At 44.1% G+C, this 18,402-nt stretch overlaps 1 protein-coding gene across 1 annotated transcript in view; it reads left to right on the forward strand.

The window, feature by feature from the left end:
• ABRAXAS2 (abraxas 2, BRISC complex subunit) overlaps positions 1 to 18,402 on the forward strand; it is a gene marked incomplete in the record, with an annotated part of 1,016,818 nt that overhangs the window by 695,288 nt on the left and 303,128 nt on the right.

The raw sequence follows: 18,402 nt of genomic DNA on the forward strand, positions 1-18,402 counted from the left end.
CTCTTTTGGTGAAACTTTGCATACTCTTAGGGAGCATTTCTGCTGGGAAAGCCAGGATTACTCTGACTCCAAAAAGAGGCTTGGGGAATTCTTACTCATACATCAACACAGGCCTTTATCTATCTCTCCTGTACTGGACATTGTAGATGATGCCTTCTTGGAATCTAGCCTGGCCCCTGACACTTTACCTCTGGCTCCCAGAAAGCCTGACCAGTATTAGAGTACCAGACTCTCACAAGTTCCTCTTTAAGAATCCTATGTGGATCCTGAGACCATTTCACAGGGACCCAAAGGCTTTAAGGCTACTACTGCCAAAAACCCTACCTCCTCTGATAGAGATTCCAGGGCCCTGGACAGATGGGGTAAGAAGGTATACACTTCTGCAACTTTGGCCATTAGGGCCTTAAACTGCCAGTTTCATATATTAAAGTATCAGCAGCATATCACTGGATTGCTTAAACAGAAAATGATGATGATTCCTGACTGTGATGAAAATAAAGAATTACAGGATTTAATGCATTCTTCTGAACAAGTTGGAAAACATACTTTGCAGTGTGGTTTTGATTCTTTAGAGGCATCTTGCAGGGCTGCTGTCACTGGGTCTGTACTTAGAAGGCATGCTTGGCTTAAGGTGCAATCTTTGCCAGATCATGTTAAAGCTAAATTACTGGATGCCCCCTAAAGCTTGACCGCCTGTTTGGCAACAAAGCAGTACTACTTAAAAAGATGGAGGGAAAAGCTAAATCTATGCAAACTGTTAAAGAATTCCTACAAGTACAGCCTCCCAGATTTAGTAGGCACTGGCCTTCTAAGAATTGGTCCTTCCTTGCCTCTTCCAGGCCAAACCCAAAATCAGTAGACCACCCAGGCTTCAGTCTCAAGGTACTCACAGGCCTAAGCAGTGGAGGGCTCCCACTTCCAAAGCTGGAAGTAGTAAGACACCCCCCTATAGTAAACTGTCTCAATGACTTAACTTTAAACCTTCCAAGTCCTGCTCAACTGACTCTTTCCTTTAGGGGGAAAGATCGCCCTGCATGCAAAAAGCTGGGAACTCGTTACTCAAGACAACACAGCTTCAAACCCTGAACCGTGCAGCCTGGCTAATTACATGATCTCTCCCTTACCATCCTTTAGTAAACAAGTGATGGATGTCATTCTGGAGGCAAGGAAGCCTATGCTGAAAAATGGAAAAGATTCTGTTCCTGGAGCCAAACTCGGGATGGACATAACAGTGCCCAGTTTACCGCACATTCTTCAATACTTAACTGAGATGCTTCACAAGGGCCTTTCTTTTTTCCTTCCTTCAAAATTTATGCTTGGCTATTTCAGCTCACTATAATACAGAGCCACCCTTCTCTCATCCACTGCTGAAGCAATTCCTCAGAGGGGCCAAAAACTTAAGACCACTCAGGAGAGTCCCTACTCCAGCCTGGGACATTAACTTTGTGCTGGAAAAGCTTAATCTACCTCCCTTTGAGCCAGCTGCAAATGCAGAGTTGAAATTCCTTTCTTGGAAAGCAGCCTTACTTCTAGCCATCACTTCAGCATGAAGGGTGTCTGAATTACAGGCCCTCATGGCAGTGGAGCCTTTCATCATCTTTCATGCGGACAGGGTGTCCCTCAGGACCAATCCCTCCTTTATGCCCAAGGTGGTATCCAGTGTGGCCCTTAATCATTCCATTCATTTACCAACCTTCTTTTCTAATCCACAGAACAAAGGGGAACGAATACTGCACTCCTTGGACATGCACAGACAACTTAGATTTTACTTGGACAGGACTAAGCCCCTCAGGAAATCTGAACAGCTGCTGGTTGCATTCGCTGCAAGGGCAGAGGGGAAGGCCATTTCAGTGCAAACCATTTCTAAGTGGATAGGCCATTGCATTCATTTGTGCTATAAGCACCATGGAAAACCTACCCCACAGGGGATAAGACCACATTCCACCAGGGCTGCATTTACCTTAACAGCCTTTCTCAGAGGTGTCCCTACCAGGGGCATCCTAGAAGCTTGCTACCTGGAGTTCTGTACATACCTTCACCAAGCATTACCACTGGCAAATGTTTTTCTAAATCCAGAGCTGATTTCGCCACTGCAGTCTTGCAGGGCCTTATAGCTGGCCTAATGCTATCTAATTGCCTCCTCCCTTCCTTAGCTTTGGGAATCTACCCAAATGTAATGACTGCAGCAGTGAAACACGAAGAACATAGTACAGTTGTGTACACTTACCATAAATGTAGATGTTTGAATGTATTCACTGTTGCAGTCCTGGTTACCCTCCCTCCAGCCCCCTGACTTCTATTGACTATACCTCTATTCTTGCTTTTCTATGCTTAAGGCTTTCTGGTGTATTTGCTTTTTGTTTGAGGTGTAACCTTGTATATAATTGCTTCCCATTATGGGGCACCCGACATCTGGGGCAAGAAAAACTGATGTAATGGCGTCGGCTGCATGCTTTATACCCCTGACTACCTGACGTCATGGAAGATGATACAGCAACCGATGCAGGACCTAAGACTTTGATAATTAGGCTGACTGAGGGCTACCTGCAAGCAGATAACCCAAATGTAATGATTGCAACAGTGAATACACTCGAACATCTACATTTATGGTAAGTGTACACAACTGTACTTTAGTGTTGCAGGCTTTTCATTCAGTTCTCCTTTCTGGGACAATTGCAGTTCAGTCAGAAAACATGTCCGTGGTTTGGTATATCAACAAGCAAGGAGGAACCAAGTCCTACCCCCTGTGTCGAGAGACCATGAGAATTTGGCAGGGGCAATAGCTTCCAACCGCTTTCTGATAGCAATGCACATCCCTGGGAGCTCCAACATAATTGCGGACAAACTGAGCAGATGTGTCCTCCTGCCTCATGAGTGGTCCCTCAATCCCAAGGTGGTGACAGAAATCTTCAGCCACTGTGGCCAACCTTGCTGCAGTCTTTTCAGCTCACCAGCGAACAAGTGCAGCAGCTATTTCACCCCGTTTCCCCCAGCGGGGGGGTCCCCGAGGGACGCTCTACTCCACAATTGGCCCACGGGACTTCTTTGCGCTTATCCTCTCATTCCCCTGATTCCACAATTCCTAAAGAAAGATCTTCGGTTGAGATGCAAGATGATCCTCATAGCCCCGTTCTGGCCTTGACAACTCTGGTTCCCCTTCCTGCGGCCTCACCTAGTATACCCGCCATTTATTCTGGACCCTCTTCCAGATCTGATTATTCACCCCCAAGGATTGAGCCACCTGATTCTGTCCAGTCTCAAGCTGACAGCTTGGTTTCTCCACTTCTCTTCATTGCCAGGTAAGGTAATCTCATCTCATCTGTTCGAGACATCATTCTGGCCTCTCATAAACCATCCACCAGAAGACCATAACAGAATAAATGGAAAAGGTTCTCCATCTAGTCTTAGGATAACATGCTAGACCCGTATTCGGCTCCAGTGACTGCGGTACTGCAATACTGGCTGAGTTTTTTGATAATGGAGCCTCTGCCTCTACTGTACGAGTACCCCTGACGGCAATTTCTAATTTCCACAATGGTATAGATGGCACCCCTCTCATCTCTTTACGTCGATGCAAAGCCTTTCTCAAGGGAACCTCTCATATCAGGACCCTGTCAGACAGCCTGTGGAACCATGGAACCTCACCTTAGTCCTTCAGTCTTTGACTCAAAAACCCTTTGAACCCGCAACGAAGTGTGACCTAAAGTTCTTGGCCTGGAAATCCTTGTTCTTAGTAGCCATCACATCAGCCAGACTGGTGTCGGAGCTGCAGGCATTGTGTACCAAGAGGCCCTATCTGGTCTTCCATAAAGACAGAGTATCATTCCGGATGAATCCATCCTTCCTTCCCAAAGTTGTTTCTGAATTTTACAGTAATCAGACCATTGAACTACCAGTGTTCTTTCCGAATTTTTCCAATAAAGGAGAGTACTGCCTATACTCCTCGGATGTACTTAGGCAACTGAGATTTTACCTAGACAGGACCAAACCTATCCTTAAGTCTGAACAACTTTTTTCCAAGGTTACATTATCAAAATGGCTAAGAGACTGCATACATTTCATCTATTCCCTCATAGAAGAACCTATGCCTAAGCTCACTCCACTAGATCTATGGCAACGTCTGTAGCTTTCCATTCCAGGGCTTCCATGGATGACATTTGCGCAGCGGCCACTTGGGCTAAGCCTCATACCTTTATCAATCATTACAAATTGGACTTTGTCTCCAGAGGGAGAGCTGCCTTTGGCTCATTGGTACCCAGGAATGTTCTTCCATAAGGGCCGCCCATGGACCTCAATGTAGCTTGGGATTCTGTCCCATCAGTGATGAATGGATAGAAGATGAACAACATCAGATAAAAAAATTATGTCTTACATTCCAACTGTGTTGTTCATCTTCTTTCATTCATCACTTCCCACCTTCTTTCCCCCTCCAAAGGCTCCTGGGGGATGCTTTGGGTCCAAGTGGTGTCCTAGGGTATTTGCGCAGAAGTGGCCTTGACTTTATTTCTCTATCTCTAGCAAACTCGATTTGAAGTAACAAGAAGGGCATTCTGGGTAGAAACTTGGCTTGAGAGTTTTTGGCTGGCGCGAGCTTGGTAAAAAGGCCGGCTCTGTTCCCAGGGCTTGGAACCAAACCCCTTCAGTGATTAATGAAAGAAGATGACCAACACAGATGGAACGTTATGGTAAGACATAACTTCTTTTTTTCTCAGTCTTGACCTAGTTCCTTCAGAGAAAGAAAAGTAAATATATGTGTATATATATATATATATATATATATATATATATATATATATATATATATATATATATATATATATATAAAGAATATACCCAGAAGACATTCAGAAAAAGTAATTTCACAAGTAACAGATAACTGTAGGACTAGCCATGCATATTAAAATGCATTGTAGAGATTAAAATGAACACTATTAAGCAGGCTGTTTTGTGTTTGTAGTTACACAACTGTGTTCCATCATGTAGTAATGCTGTTTTATAAGCTAATGAAATCTTGGAACACACATCTAAGTATATTTCTATGACTAAGTAATAGTGAGAGGTTGTTGGGATAGTGGTAAAAATAGAAGGAAGGGAAAACTAGAGAGTAAATAATATTAGCAGTGGTCACCAATCAGACTGAAGTGGAAAATGGAGAGAATCAACATATTACCTTACTTAAATGGTATTAAGATGTTCATTTGATGCTTAAAAGGAGTAATATCAATAGACTAGAACTGTAATCAAATTGAAGGAAAGTTGCTTGTGAAAATGTCAGAGATCTGTGATGTTGGGAAGGTGAGAAAGGTAAGTTCTTATAGACCTGTTAAATGATGGGCGAGTTGGAATGCAATTAATCCTAAGTGGGTATTATCTCAGGACTAAGGATCAGCATATAGAAATGCTTTGCAACCAGCATTTAGTGCATTTTCTTTGATCTTTGAAGATGCTCAGTGTTCCATTAGTCCTTGCCCTGCCCCCTACCGAGCTGGTAAATAGGGTGAACAAAAAAGAGGGGTAGGGCTAGTAAGATGGTATATTCCCATACCATGTTGGAGGTTAGGGCCTTCAGCCATACACCTTACCTATCCAATTTCAGTATTTCCCTGGCAGTGAGTGCCATGACTCTGGGAGCTAATTCATATGCAAGTACTTAACAGTCAGTGTGTAAACCATTACAAGCCTAGCCAATGAGTCATATTCAGATGTTCTGTGCATTTCTGAGGTGGGAAACCCAAGGTAGATCATGGGAGAATTTGAGTCTGTCCATTCAGTTGTCTAGGCTAACCTCTAGTGTAGGTTTGTTCGAGAAATGGGGATATCTTGTCAACATGTCTTCTTCATCTTTTGATGAAGGTTTAGGTCCTTTAACAAGGTTATTTGAAGAACCAGTTTTACTTTCTGTAAAGGAGTAAGTGATTAAGGAAGCTCAGGTTTTTCATGACTCAAAAGACTTGTACAGACTGCAAAGGAGGTGTGTATATCAGAGACCAAATACAGGGAGAAGACTGCAATCTATCCAAATAGTTAAAGGTCTTGATGCCACTGATCTGTTTACAAATCTTTGAGGTCTCTTAAGGTGAGTGACATGTTTTGACAAATGTGTACCAAAAGGGACTTTATGTTTAGTGATGCCACTTGTAAGAGATGAATAAAGGGATGAGGGGGAGGGGTAAGATGACTTTTGTTCTAGTGAAGATATCTTTGCAAGTTAGTTGACCAGATAAGATTTCTGAACTGCTCTGCAGACATGACGGTTAAAAGATAAGTGTGTTTAGATTGCTTACAACAGTATCTAGAGTGGTGGTATTGCTTTTATAGCATAATGTGGTAAGATTTATGTACCAAAATGAACTGTACTACATTTTTTTTTTCAATTTTAGTTTGAGACATTTGTCCTTTCAGTAGTTAGCATAGTCTAACCTATGTTGCAGCAGCTGTTAGTGGAGGAATAACTAGCAATGCCCAATTTACAGTTGTCCACAAAGTTCAATAACTGCAAGCTGAGAGTCTGGCTTGAAGGCCTGAGAAATAGATGCCAAAAAAGAGAGGACCCAACCCTGAGTTGTATGGCAAACCACTAGTAACTTTTATTGTTTCTGAAGTGGCACCCCTGACACTTAACTTCTTGGATACTCTCGGGCATCCATTTAATTACCAACTGCATAACGTATGGATTTGTATTCAGATATACAAGTCTGTTAATGCTCACATGGGGAATGGTTTCAAATGCCTTGGCTGGGTCCTAAGATGCAGTATATATTGCATAACTGGTATCAGTTGTGGTTATGCAATACATAACTGCTTTCCATTGCCTTTGTGACTTTTTTGAAGAAATTAGCAAGGTTAAGGAGGCAGGACCTGTCTTTGATAAAGCTGAATCAATGAGGATCCAGGGTTTGGAGATGATGATTATAATAATGTAGTCTGATGTAATACATTCCATAGCTTTATATGTGAGGCTGTAGTTAGCAGGGTTCACTGTCTGGCTGCCCTTGTATAATGGCATTGCAGTGGCTGTTTTTCAGCCTTCAGTGATGAAACCAGTAGAGAAGCTTAGTTTAAAGAGCCTAAGCAAGATTTCAGATAGGCTATATTTGTTGCTAATAATTAGATAGTCTGGTATGTTATCAGGGCCCATGGATGAAGCTGGTGGTTGTTTTTGAGAAGACTGAGAGGACTCATTCCATAATAATTATAGGGTTGTCTGGGACTGGAATCTATGGAATACTTGTAGCTGAGTAGATTAAAATTTTACTAAATTTGTCAGCTTGGATAATAGCAGATCTGAAGTAGGTAGACTTCATTTGTCTGCAACCTGTGGGTATCGGATCCGATCTCGGATCCGAGCCGGCATTTCAAAAGCTTAGGCTCAGAGCTCCTAGCTCCTCCCTCTTACCCATAACCCCTTGCCAAGCCCTGACTGACCTCAGATTTCGTTTGCCGCTTTCAAGTTGCGACGGATTCCAGAGCTCCTAGTGACAGATAAGTTTTTCTGACAGAAAAATTTTAAAAAAACTTAACTTTTTTAATTTAATTAGTTAGAAGTGATTGTGTTAGGCTTTCCTCTCTCTTTCTTTTAAACTTTTCTCGGGTTTTGCGTAGTTTGTGTGTGTGTGTTTGTTTGAGGCCTGTTAGGGCTTATCATGTCTGAAGCCCATAAGGCTGTATTCTCTAAATGTACCGAGTGTGGCCATAAGCTGTCCCCAGCGGATGGCCACACTCTGGTCATCTTGGGGTTGAGCACCTGTCATCTGGTTGTACCATTTGTGCAGGGTTCAACCCCGAGCTGAGGAGCGGAGGTGAAGCTGGTGCTGGCGGGACTTCTCCCTCCAGATACCGCCGCTTCTGCCCCTTCTACTCAGCAAGCAGTTGCTGTGGGCTCTCCTCCACCGGCTGGGACTCAACCTCCCTCTAAGATGCCGGAGGAGTGAGAGTCTTCTAGGGAGAGAGAGAAGAAGGAGAGGCACAGGGAGAGGCACCACAAGCGGAAAGCTGAAACCTCCAGTTCGGCTCCTCCATCTAAGCGGGCCTCCCCTGTGACTTCTAGCTTTCCTCCTCCTCGGCTCCACTCCCCTCGGTTCTCTCCCGGGCCCGAGGAGGAGGAGGATAGCCCTTCAGCGAGGTCCCCAAGGCGGCTCTCTAGGTCCGCTTCGGTGGCCTCCACCAGATCCACATTCTCCATGAGTGAAGCAGACATGGACCGGATGATGAGGAAATTCATCCAGGCCCAAATGCAAATGGGAGTGCTCCTAGCCCCCATCCGGGAGGGCTTGACCTTTCGCCTTTGGCTCCTTCTCCGACCCATACCATGGGTTCGGAGCTGTCGGCGCTGGGCAGAGTTGGATCCGGGGGTGGGTCGGATCCGATAGGTCGGCGCACCTCGGATCCGTCCCATCCCTTGAGTGCTTGGTACCGGACCCGACCTCTGAGCCGAGGACCGAGCCTCGGATCCGAGGGAGCTGGTGTGTCTTCGGCTCCGTCCAGGTCGGAGCACACGGTCTCGGATCCGACGGTCTCGGCTCCGGCTCTGATCCGTGCGTTGGATCCGAGTGGGGGTCGGCTCTCGGGGTTTAGAGAAGCTGGCTCCCCCTCGGCCTTCGACGTTGTGGAAAGGGCACTGTTGAGGACGTCCGGACCCCCGGTCCCTGTCACGGCTCCATCCCGCACTCCCTTGCAGTTGGGCCAGGCTCCCACCAGCCGGTCCCAGGGACAGCCCGCCTCGATGTCCCAAGTAGTTCCCTTGGAACATCCAGCTGCGGAAGAGTACTCCTCGGACAGCCCCCCCGATGAAGTACCTCGGAAGCGTAAGTGCAAAAGGAGGCACATGGACTCCCCCGAGTCCGTTACCGAAGACACAGACTTGGATGAAGGGGAAGGCTCCCCAAGATCACCCCCTGAAGACGTCTCATTTGGAGACATTATGGAAATGTTAAGGATCAGGGGGGGGTGGTCTGCCCCCAAGGCTTCCTCAGACGAGTCTGTGTTCTTGGAGGCATTCGAGGCGGGCCCATCTACCTCTTGGGTGTCCCCTCCTGCCGACCCTCTGGTGGACCTTATATCCATCAGAGCATGGAAGGATCCGGACACCGTTGAGCCTGTACCCAAGCGTCCTGACCGTATCCTTTCCCCTCCGGCGGACCGCACTCACTGGAGCAAGGGCCCCCCAGTAGATGCCATGATGATGGCTGCAGCCACTAAGAGGGAATTGGCCCAGGAGAGTCCCTCTATGCATCCTCCGGGCAAGGAGTCCCGATCGATGGATCGCATTGGGAAGCGAGTTTTCAGTTCAGCAACCTTCTCTTTGAGAGCGCTGAACTACATGGCACACGTCATCAGGATGCAGCGGGATCTGATTAAAGAATACGCTGCATCTCCCCCAGAGTCCATGTCGGGTGAGGATAAGCAGGTATACTCCACCCGAATGGCCACTCTTAGATCGGTTTCTAACACATCTATGCGGCTACTTTCTCACACTACCGAGGGAGCCGCTAGAGCCAGCGGAGCAGGCCTAGTCATGAGGCGGCAGGCCTGGCTCCGCCACTGTGATTTCACAGAGCCCTTCAAGGCGACTTTCGCGAATGCCCCCTTTGATGGTTCTGCCTTGTTTGGCAAGACTGTTAGCGAAACACTGGTCCAGAGCGAAAAGGACGGGAAGACGCTGTCTGCCGTCGGAGTCCGCTTCTCAGCTCCCCAGAGGTCCTTCTCGAAGAACCAAAAGGGACAGAAGAAGATGTGGTTCCAGAAATCGCAGCAGTCCCAACCTGCTCCGGATAACCAGTCCTCCCGTGGCAGAGGAGGACAGGGAGGTCGCCGTCCTAGAGGCAGGGGGGCTCCTAGAAACTTTGGGTCCAGAGAACCTTTCTCTGAGAGACCCACGCAGCAGCCCTGAAGGGTTGCCCGGCTGTCCATCTCTGGAGGCAGTCGGGCGTTCTCGAGGCACCTAACTACTTGGGAGTCCATCACATCAGACCGTTGGGTGCTTCGTGATATCCAGAGGTTATACAATTCCCTGTACAAAGTTCCCAGATCTCGCAGCCTCCCAGATGTTCCACCCGACCAAGGAGGCAGCAGCTATCGAAATCGAACAGCTGCTAGAAAAAGAGCTATCCAGTCGTCCCCAGATCAAACCGGGTCAGGGTTTTACTCCAGGTTCTTTTGGTGCCAAAGAAAACGGGGACTTAAGACCAATCTTAGATCTTTCCCTGCTGAACCTGTCAGTAACCAAGCAAAAGTTCGGATGGTCACCCTTCAATCTATACTCCCCCTCTTGAGGGAGAACGACTGGATGTGCTCCATCGACCTCAAGGACGCGTACTACCACATTCGCATGGACAGACGGTCCAGGAGGTTCCTTCGCTTCCGGCTGGGAGCCAGTCATTACCAGTTCAGGGTCCTCCCATTTGGTCTCACCTCAGCCCCAGGGTGTTCACCAAGGTTCTAGCGGTGGTAGCGGCCCACCTGAGGCTCCAGGGATTACAGGTCTTTCCGTACCTGGACGACTGGCTCCTGACGGCATCATCAAGGCATCTTCTGTGCTCAGCCAGGGACTACTTTCTTCGACTAGCCCCAAGGCTGGGCATCACTGTCAACTGGGAGAAATCTTTACTGCACCCCACACAAGCTATAGATTTCATAGGAGGAAGGCTAAACACCAGGTCAATGCGAGCCTTCCTCACTCCAGACAGAATAGCCAACCTGAAGTGTCATGTAGCAGCGGTCCTGCAACCATTTCCGACTGCAGCTTCGGTCCTGAGGGCCCTAGGTTCGATGGCGGCAGCTATTCCGCTTCTTATTCATGCACGCTTACGCATGCGGGTTCTTCAATGGACCCTTCAAGTTCAGTGGTCCCCTCTCTGTTCCTCTCTCAACACTCCGATAGCGGTCAGCAAAGCGTGCAAGGATTCCCTTCTTTGGTGGCTTCTTTCTCCGGAGCCCCTGACAGGGAGACCTTTTTGTGCTGCATTTCCCCGAGCCACAGTGACCACGGACGCTTCTTGCCTCGGGTGGGGGGGGCATTCTGCGGGAAAGATTGTCCAAGGCACGTGGAACCCCACAGAGACATCGTTGCATATAAATGTCCTGGAAATGAGGGCGGTGCTCCTAGCGTTGCAAGCACTTCACCACATTCTTCCTTCAGGGACTATTGCGATTCAGACAGACAACATGTCGGTAGTCTGGTACATCAACAAACAGGGAGGAACCAGGTCCTATCCCCTTTGTCGAGAGGCCATGAGAGTCTGGGAATGGGCAGTTTCCACCAAACGCTTTCTGGTAGCAACGCACATTCTGGGAAAATCCAACATCCTTGCGGACAAACTCAGTCGCACCATTCTTTCACCTCACGAGTGGTCTCTCAATCCTCAGGTAGCGAGGAAGATTTTTGCCGTTTGGGGGCAACCCTGTTGCGATCTTTTTGCCTCTCCCTCAAACGCCAAATGCGACAATTTCTTCGCTCTGCTTCCCCCACCAGGGGAATTCCCGAGAGATGCGCTGGTGCATGTTTGGCCTCCCGGTCTCCTTTATGCCTACCCTCCACTACCTCTGATGCAGAGGCTTCTGCAGAAAGCCAACAGTTTGGGGAGCAGAATGATTCTCATTGCACCGTTCTGGCCTCGTCAACCCTGGTTCCCCTTTGTATGGTCTCACAAAATCAATCCACCCTGGATTCTGGATCCGATTCCGGATCTCATCTCCCACCCTCTGGGAATTTCGGTTCCCAATCTACGCACCCTGAAATTGACAGCTTGGCTGCTCCAGTTCCATCCTTGATTAGGACTCGGTATCTCGTCACTGGTCAAAGCCATCTTAGTGGCAGCTCATAAACCTTCCACCAGGCAGGTTTATCGGAGTAAATGGAAGAGATTCTCTATTTGGGCGGTTCAGAGAACTTTGGACCCTTTCTCAGCACCTATGTCAGCAGTGCTGGATTTTTTAACAGACCTCTTTCATCAAGGGGCAAGTTCTTCCACGATTAAGGTACAACTGGCAGCCATCTCGCATTATCACATTGGTCATGAGACAGCTCCCCTCATGACGGCGAAATTGTGCAAAACTTTTCTCAAAGGGATTTTTTTGTTGAGGCCTCCAGTCAAGGAGATTGTACCGCCTTGGGACCTATCTTTAGTTCTGCAAGCTCTTACTGCTCCTCCCTTTGAGCCTGCAGCTTCTACAGACCTAAAGTACCTTTCCTGGAAGACTGCCTTCTTAGTAGCTATCACTTCAGCCAGAAGAGTGTCTGAACTTCAGGCTCTATGCGTCAAGCCGCCTTACCTTTCTTTCTTTCCAGATAGGGTGTGCCTCAGGACCAATCCATCTTTTCTTCCGAAGGTCTCTTCAGAATCTAATATCAACCAATCAATCAATTTACCTGTGTTTTTCCCAAGTACTCAAACAAAGGGGAATACAAATTGCATTCCTTGGATGTTCATAGACAATTACGATTTTATATTCACAGAACAGCTGGTCACAGGCAATCAGATCAGCTGTTAGTCTCCTTTGCTAAATTTGCTTTGGGTAAAGCAGTGTCTAAAGTCACACTATCTAGGTGGATTGCTAATTGTATTCTGCAGGCTTATGACACTTCAGGTAGACCTGCTCCTCAGAGGGTTACGGCTCATTCTACTAGGGCAGTTTCCACGTCAGCCGCCTTTAAGTCCCGTGTGTCATTGGATGATATCTGCGCGGCAGCTACTTGGGCCTCGCCTCATACCTTTATTTCTCATTATAAGGTGGATGTTGTTTCCAGGGGAAGAGCATCCTTTGGCTCAGCGGTGCTCCGGAACATCCTTCCATGACGGCCACCCAAGATTCAGGTAGCTGGGGACTCTGTCCCACAGGTTGCAGACAAATGAAGTCTACCTACTTCAGATTTAGAAGTTATGTACTCACCATAACGTTCCATCTGAGTAGGTGACTTCATTTGGATGCAACCATCCCCCTGACCTTTATAGAGCGAGTATTTATGCTTGGTTCATGTACTGTAGTCAGTATTATTTAGGCAAACTCAATCTGAGGTCAGTCAGGGCTTGGCAAGGGGTTATGGGTAAGAGGGAGGAGCTAGGAGCTCGGAGCCTAAGCTTTTGAAATGCCGGCTCGGATCCAAGATCGGATCCGATACCCACAGGTTGCATCCAAATGAAGTCACCTACTCAGATGGAACGTTATGGTGAGTACATAACTTCTAATTTCCTATTAGTTATATTGGATGGTGCAGTGGTACAGTGGTTAACGTTGTCGCCTCACAGCAAGAGGATCTATGGTTCGATTCTCGGCTTGCATGCCTTCTGTGTGGAGACTGCATGTCCTCTCTGCATTCGCATGGGTTTCCTTTCGATACTCTAGTTTCCTCCCACATTCCAAAGACATGTGTCTGGAGCATTTCACCCAGAGCCTGCACAGAAAATAGGCCCTGCCCTAGTCGGATTTTCCTGGTCAACAAATGTTAAATAAATATACTGGGCAGTGTTACTGTAGCCTAGCTCACAATATTGCTGGGCATTAGTTCTTAACCTCCTGACATAGCTGAATTAAGTTTTTTTAGTTATTTTTCTTTTTAGTGAATGTTTTAAGTTCATATTTAGCTTTGAGCTTTTAATTGGTATCCTTAAGCTCTTTGATACAGCGATTTATGTGTGAGTGAATGTCAGAGGAACAGGTGGCAGCTTTATAAACAGGACCTTCCGAGGAGGAGTAGTAGGTTGAAATTTATTCAGGTTATTGAGTAATTGAGGATTTACTTTTGAGAAATCCCTATGCACAGAGATATTTGCTGGGAAAGTGCCACCAGTTTAAAGGAAAAGGTCACTAATTTCTGTGCTGATTTAATGAGGAATGGTGATGCACATGGAGGAGTGCAGCAAGGGGCATGAGGTCAAGTTCTCAGCGTGTAGATGGATTCTTCACTTTACAAGGGAGTTATCACTTATGTCAAGCAAACCTTGGGCAAGTCAGTCATAGGTGGTATCAGTTAGACATTTTATTAATGACATTGACATCTTCCAAATTAAAAGTGTTGGGATGAAAGGAGATTTCGGCTAAGGCGATAAGTTAGCTGTTCTAGTTAGAAGGTGTGAAACGTTGATCTTGTTTACTGTGATTTCAATATCTCGAGTTCACATATTTGGGATTCCGAGAAGTCAGTCGTGAAGTGGTGGTATCCTTCACAAGTGCTGATACATCTTTCCCATGTTCAGCAGTTCTTAAAAAAATATAGGTGTTAAGCACATGAGCAGAGGAAGTAGTTTTGTTGCTTTGAAATCAAGACATTTTGATTACATTTATGTAAATGTGTTCATGTTGTAGGAGAATCTCAAGTTCAGGCTTTTAAGTCTCAGAATTGAACAGAGGAACATCAGTGCATTCTGAGTTGTGCTTTCATAGGATAAAATAAGCGATAGATGGACTGTGCCAGAAATGGCACTATTGGGACAGTAATGACTTTACATAGAATGTGAAAGCCGTGGTAAGAGAGGTGCAGAGCATTTTTGGCAATGTGTGAAAACTGTTCAGCCATCTTGTCTCAAGATGATACATACTGAATCTCTTTAGAATTATACCAGCTACATATTAAATTCAGTTGTCTTTCAATCTCTGCATCATTCTTGGTGATAGCAAAATACTTGTCAAGACCAGTCTCTGTCTTGCCTCAGGCACATGCATAGGAAGAAACTGAGTAGAGTGTCATTCTCTCCCACATGGGCCACTCCCACGACATGATTGCATTTGTCAGGATGGAGGGTTTGAGTCCTTATTACCTTTTGCATCCTGACTGTGGAAAGACCACATGCTATCACCGTTATTTTTTTCAGCTTAATAAATGTTGTATCCATATGTGTGAAGTAGAGTCACAGATTATGAAAACACTTCTATGGGTGGTTGTAGTCTAAGTGGGCCTGATTATTGGCCATGGGAATGCAGGTTTGAGGTAGGTTTATTGCTGTTAACTAGTAGCTGAAATTTCCTAGTCCTTGGAGGCTTAAGCAATGTTCTGTTTAAGTGGGTGCAGTGGAGGTGCTCTGTTCTGAAGGTAGGCGTGTTTGTGGTATTGTGCTTACTTGACTATATTTCAAAGATAGAGTCCAAGGTCCTCTCACTTATAAGAAGAATTAGTGATAGTTTTTAACAAGCATGAGTCAGTTACTTCACTATAGCATACCTCTCACCTACTTAGTCCCTGTGAGGTATCAATGAAAAGATTTCTGTAAACATGAGACTTGGTGCATTGCCTCTAAATTTCTGCTGCTTTAGATACTGGTTGCAGAACGTGCAGTACCTAACTGGGACTCCAAAATGGCCAGTACAGTTGAAGTGATGTGAGAAAGCAGGATGGCATAATAACCTACTCTTTGGAATAAGATAGATGGATATAATGGATTGGGCTTGAAAATGGTGATATGGGATGTAGTTAAAGGATACAGGAATATGAGGTGTGAGTACTGTACACTCCCAACATAATAAATACTGGTAGTATTCAGAAAGTGGAAAAAATGTAAAAGTAACAGCAGTGTGTAATCAGTAACAATCAATAAGATAAATCAGATAGTCTTACCCAGTAGTTTCAAATGTATTAAGTGACTGCAATAACTTCAGTTTCCTAAACAGTGCAAATATCAATGCAGCAACAGTAGCTGAATTAAGTCTGTGCAGTGAGCAGCAGATAGTCCAACCCAATGGCTCTAGGTGCAGTAACTGCAGAGCAATAGCTGAAGAGATTGCAGTTTAATAGAGCAGTTGGTATAAACAGCAAAAATATCAGACAGTGTAATTCAGTAGTCTGCATTACAGTACTGTAGAGCAGTAACAGTAGGGCAGTCTTTCAGAAGTAGCAGTGAAGCAACACCTGTGATCAAGAGAGCAATGAGTAACTGAGATAAGTTAGTGTGTCTTCTGTCTAACCAATATTGGTAATTGGCAACAATACAAAATTACCTGAAATAATGTCAGTAGTGCAGTATTACATTGAGTATTGTTTGTGGTGTACTACAGTGCAACAGCAACACGGCATAACTGTGCAGTAGTAATTAAATGTAGTAACACTACAGTCAGAGGAATAGGGCTAATTTCAGTGATGCAAACAGATGTTCTTTCAGTAAGTTAATAAGCAAATACCAGTTTCCCATGTATGTAACAAGGCAGTAGTAATAAATTCTATGAAGCTAGCTTATTCATAACTTGACAGTCTCAAAAGCTCAACAGGTAGCACAGTCGCCTTTATTGCTGGAAGATCAGAAAGCTATGGGTTGTATTCCTACAGAAGGTAGTTGGATTAATTTTCCAAAAGTGACACTGCAGTGCAGCATAAGGGGTATTTGCACATTCGTATTTATAACGGGTCCACTTCTAAACCTCAGAGCCCATAATGCTGATGTTCACATTCTTGAGATGAGAATGCCGAAAACACAATTGCGAACATCTCAAATCTCCTTGGGCAAGTAAACGCTTGTCCAACACCAAACGCAAACATACTGGCCGATAAAGCAACCACCTTCATGGGAGGCTATGCCCCCCTCACCTCCCATGTGTGAGGTTGCACCACGGATATCATTACAGTGGGGAAAAGGGCATATTTCTGCATGCTGGGCAAGCGTTTACTTGCTCAGGAAGATTTGAGCCATTCATGATGCTATGTTTTCGGCATTCTCATATCAAATATGAACATCAATGTTATGGGCTCTGAGATTTAGAAGTGGACCCATCTATAACATATATGTGTTCCATTTTTTCTAACTCAACATATAGTCTACCTAGAAAATAAATCAATTTTCATAATTTCAAGAAAAAAAATCCAACAAAAATGATTTTTTTCAAGTCAACATCAATATCAGCCATATTTACAAATATTTATCTATCCCCATCCTTTCTTCCACAGAAATCGTTTATTTATCACATCTTTATTATGTGTATTTTATTGTTATTATACCATAATCCATCACATCTTCTTTTCCATAATCTCCAAATTGCTACAAAGAATAGTCTTGTCGAATTTTTGAATTTCACATTTTCTTTTTCATATTTTCCATATAAAATCATATCCATTCTTATTTTTGCATCATTCCTATTTATACTCCTTTTTATAGCTTTTCCAAAACTGTTCCTTTTCTTACATTCTAAATAAATGTTTCTTTCTCATTACATAGCATAACACGTTCTTACTTCCAGTATCTTATATATCTTGTTACTTTTTAACTGGTAACTTATCAAACAAAATTCTCCATAGGAAATTCCCTGCTTCATAAAAGTTTTCTGCCCTTAATCTTCTAATGTTTATAGCATTTTTACATCATCTTGTAGTTCTTTCCAAGGATATACAGCACATTTACCCATAAAGTTATTATACCACAATTTTCTTTTTTTATCAGTCTGATTTTTATTTTATTTTCATATTCTTTTCCTTCCATCTTTACTTGTTTACCCTTTCTTTTCCATCCCTAATATTTCCATTATTATTCATACCTTATATATAATGTTTTCCCAATAATTTGCCTCTCCCTCTTTCTCTTTTTCACCATTTATTTGTATTACCTGGAAAATTGCATAAATGTAAATACACTACAGGATTTTTCGGATTCAAATCTCCTCCTCCTTTTTATTGCATATCACCCTTCTTTTCACTGGACTCAGTTTTGATTCCCCAAATAAAATAAAAAAAAAAATAGAAAAAAATTATATCTATCTATCTAAATATATATATATATATATATATATATATATATATATATTATATATATATAAATAAAATGTGTGTGTGTGTATATTTCAAATCTTTCTCCATTTCAGCAAAACACGTACACCCCCTAAATATGATAGTTTTCGTAATATGTAAGTATTTAACATGTGTATTTTTTGTTAAACAGTAGATTAAAACTTCTTCACCACGATAACATTTTTTTTGTTCCATTATTATTATTCACTATTCTGTTACATTTGGATATCCCCCAAATTTCACTCCTATACACATTTCCTTGATAGTACCAAACCCTTTGCTTTTTGCCTTGTTTAACTATAACCCAGCTTTCCTTTATAATTACTCCACTTGTAACACCTCGTCACTTATCAATGTCTTATTTTTAGCCATAATCACTAAATCTGCACATGATAAACAAATTGGCAGTATAACTCCATTTTCTGTATTCCATTTTGTTTATTTTATGTCATACATATGTCTGAATTATAGCATTAATTCCCAGTACAAAAAGACACATACATAATGGACATCCTTTCTTAACACCTCTCTTAATTTTTATCTTTTCTCCCATCCAGCTGTTTACCATAAATTTCACCTGTGACATTTCATAAAACATTTTTATAACATTCAGCATTTTTTCTTCTTTCCCATGTGTCTCTAGAATCTTCCATATCATTTCATTACCATTCTTATCAAACTCATTTGCCACATCACGTACC

The sequence above is a fragment of the Protopterus annectens genome, chromosome 14.part0 (assembly GCF_019279795.1).
Source record: "Protopterus annectens isolate FY-2018-M chromosome 14.part0, PAN1.0, whole genome shotgun sequence".
NCBI classification, from domain to species: Eukaryota; Metazoa; Chordata; order Ceratodontiformes; family Protopteridae; genus Protopterus; species Protopterus annectens.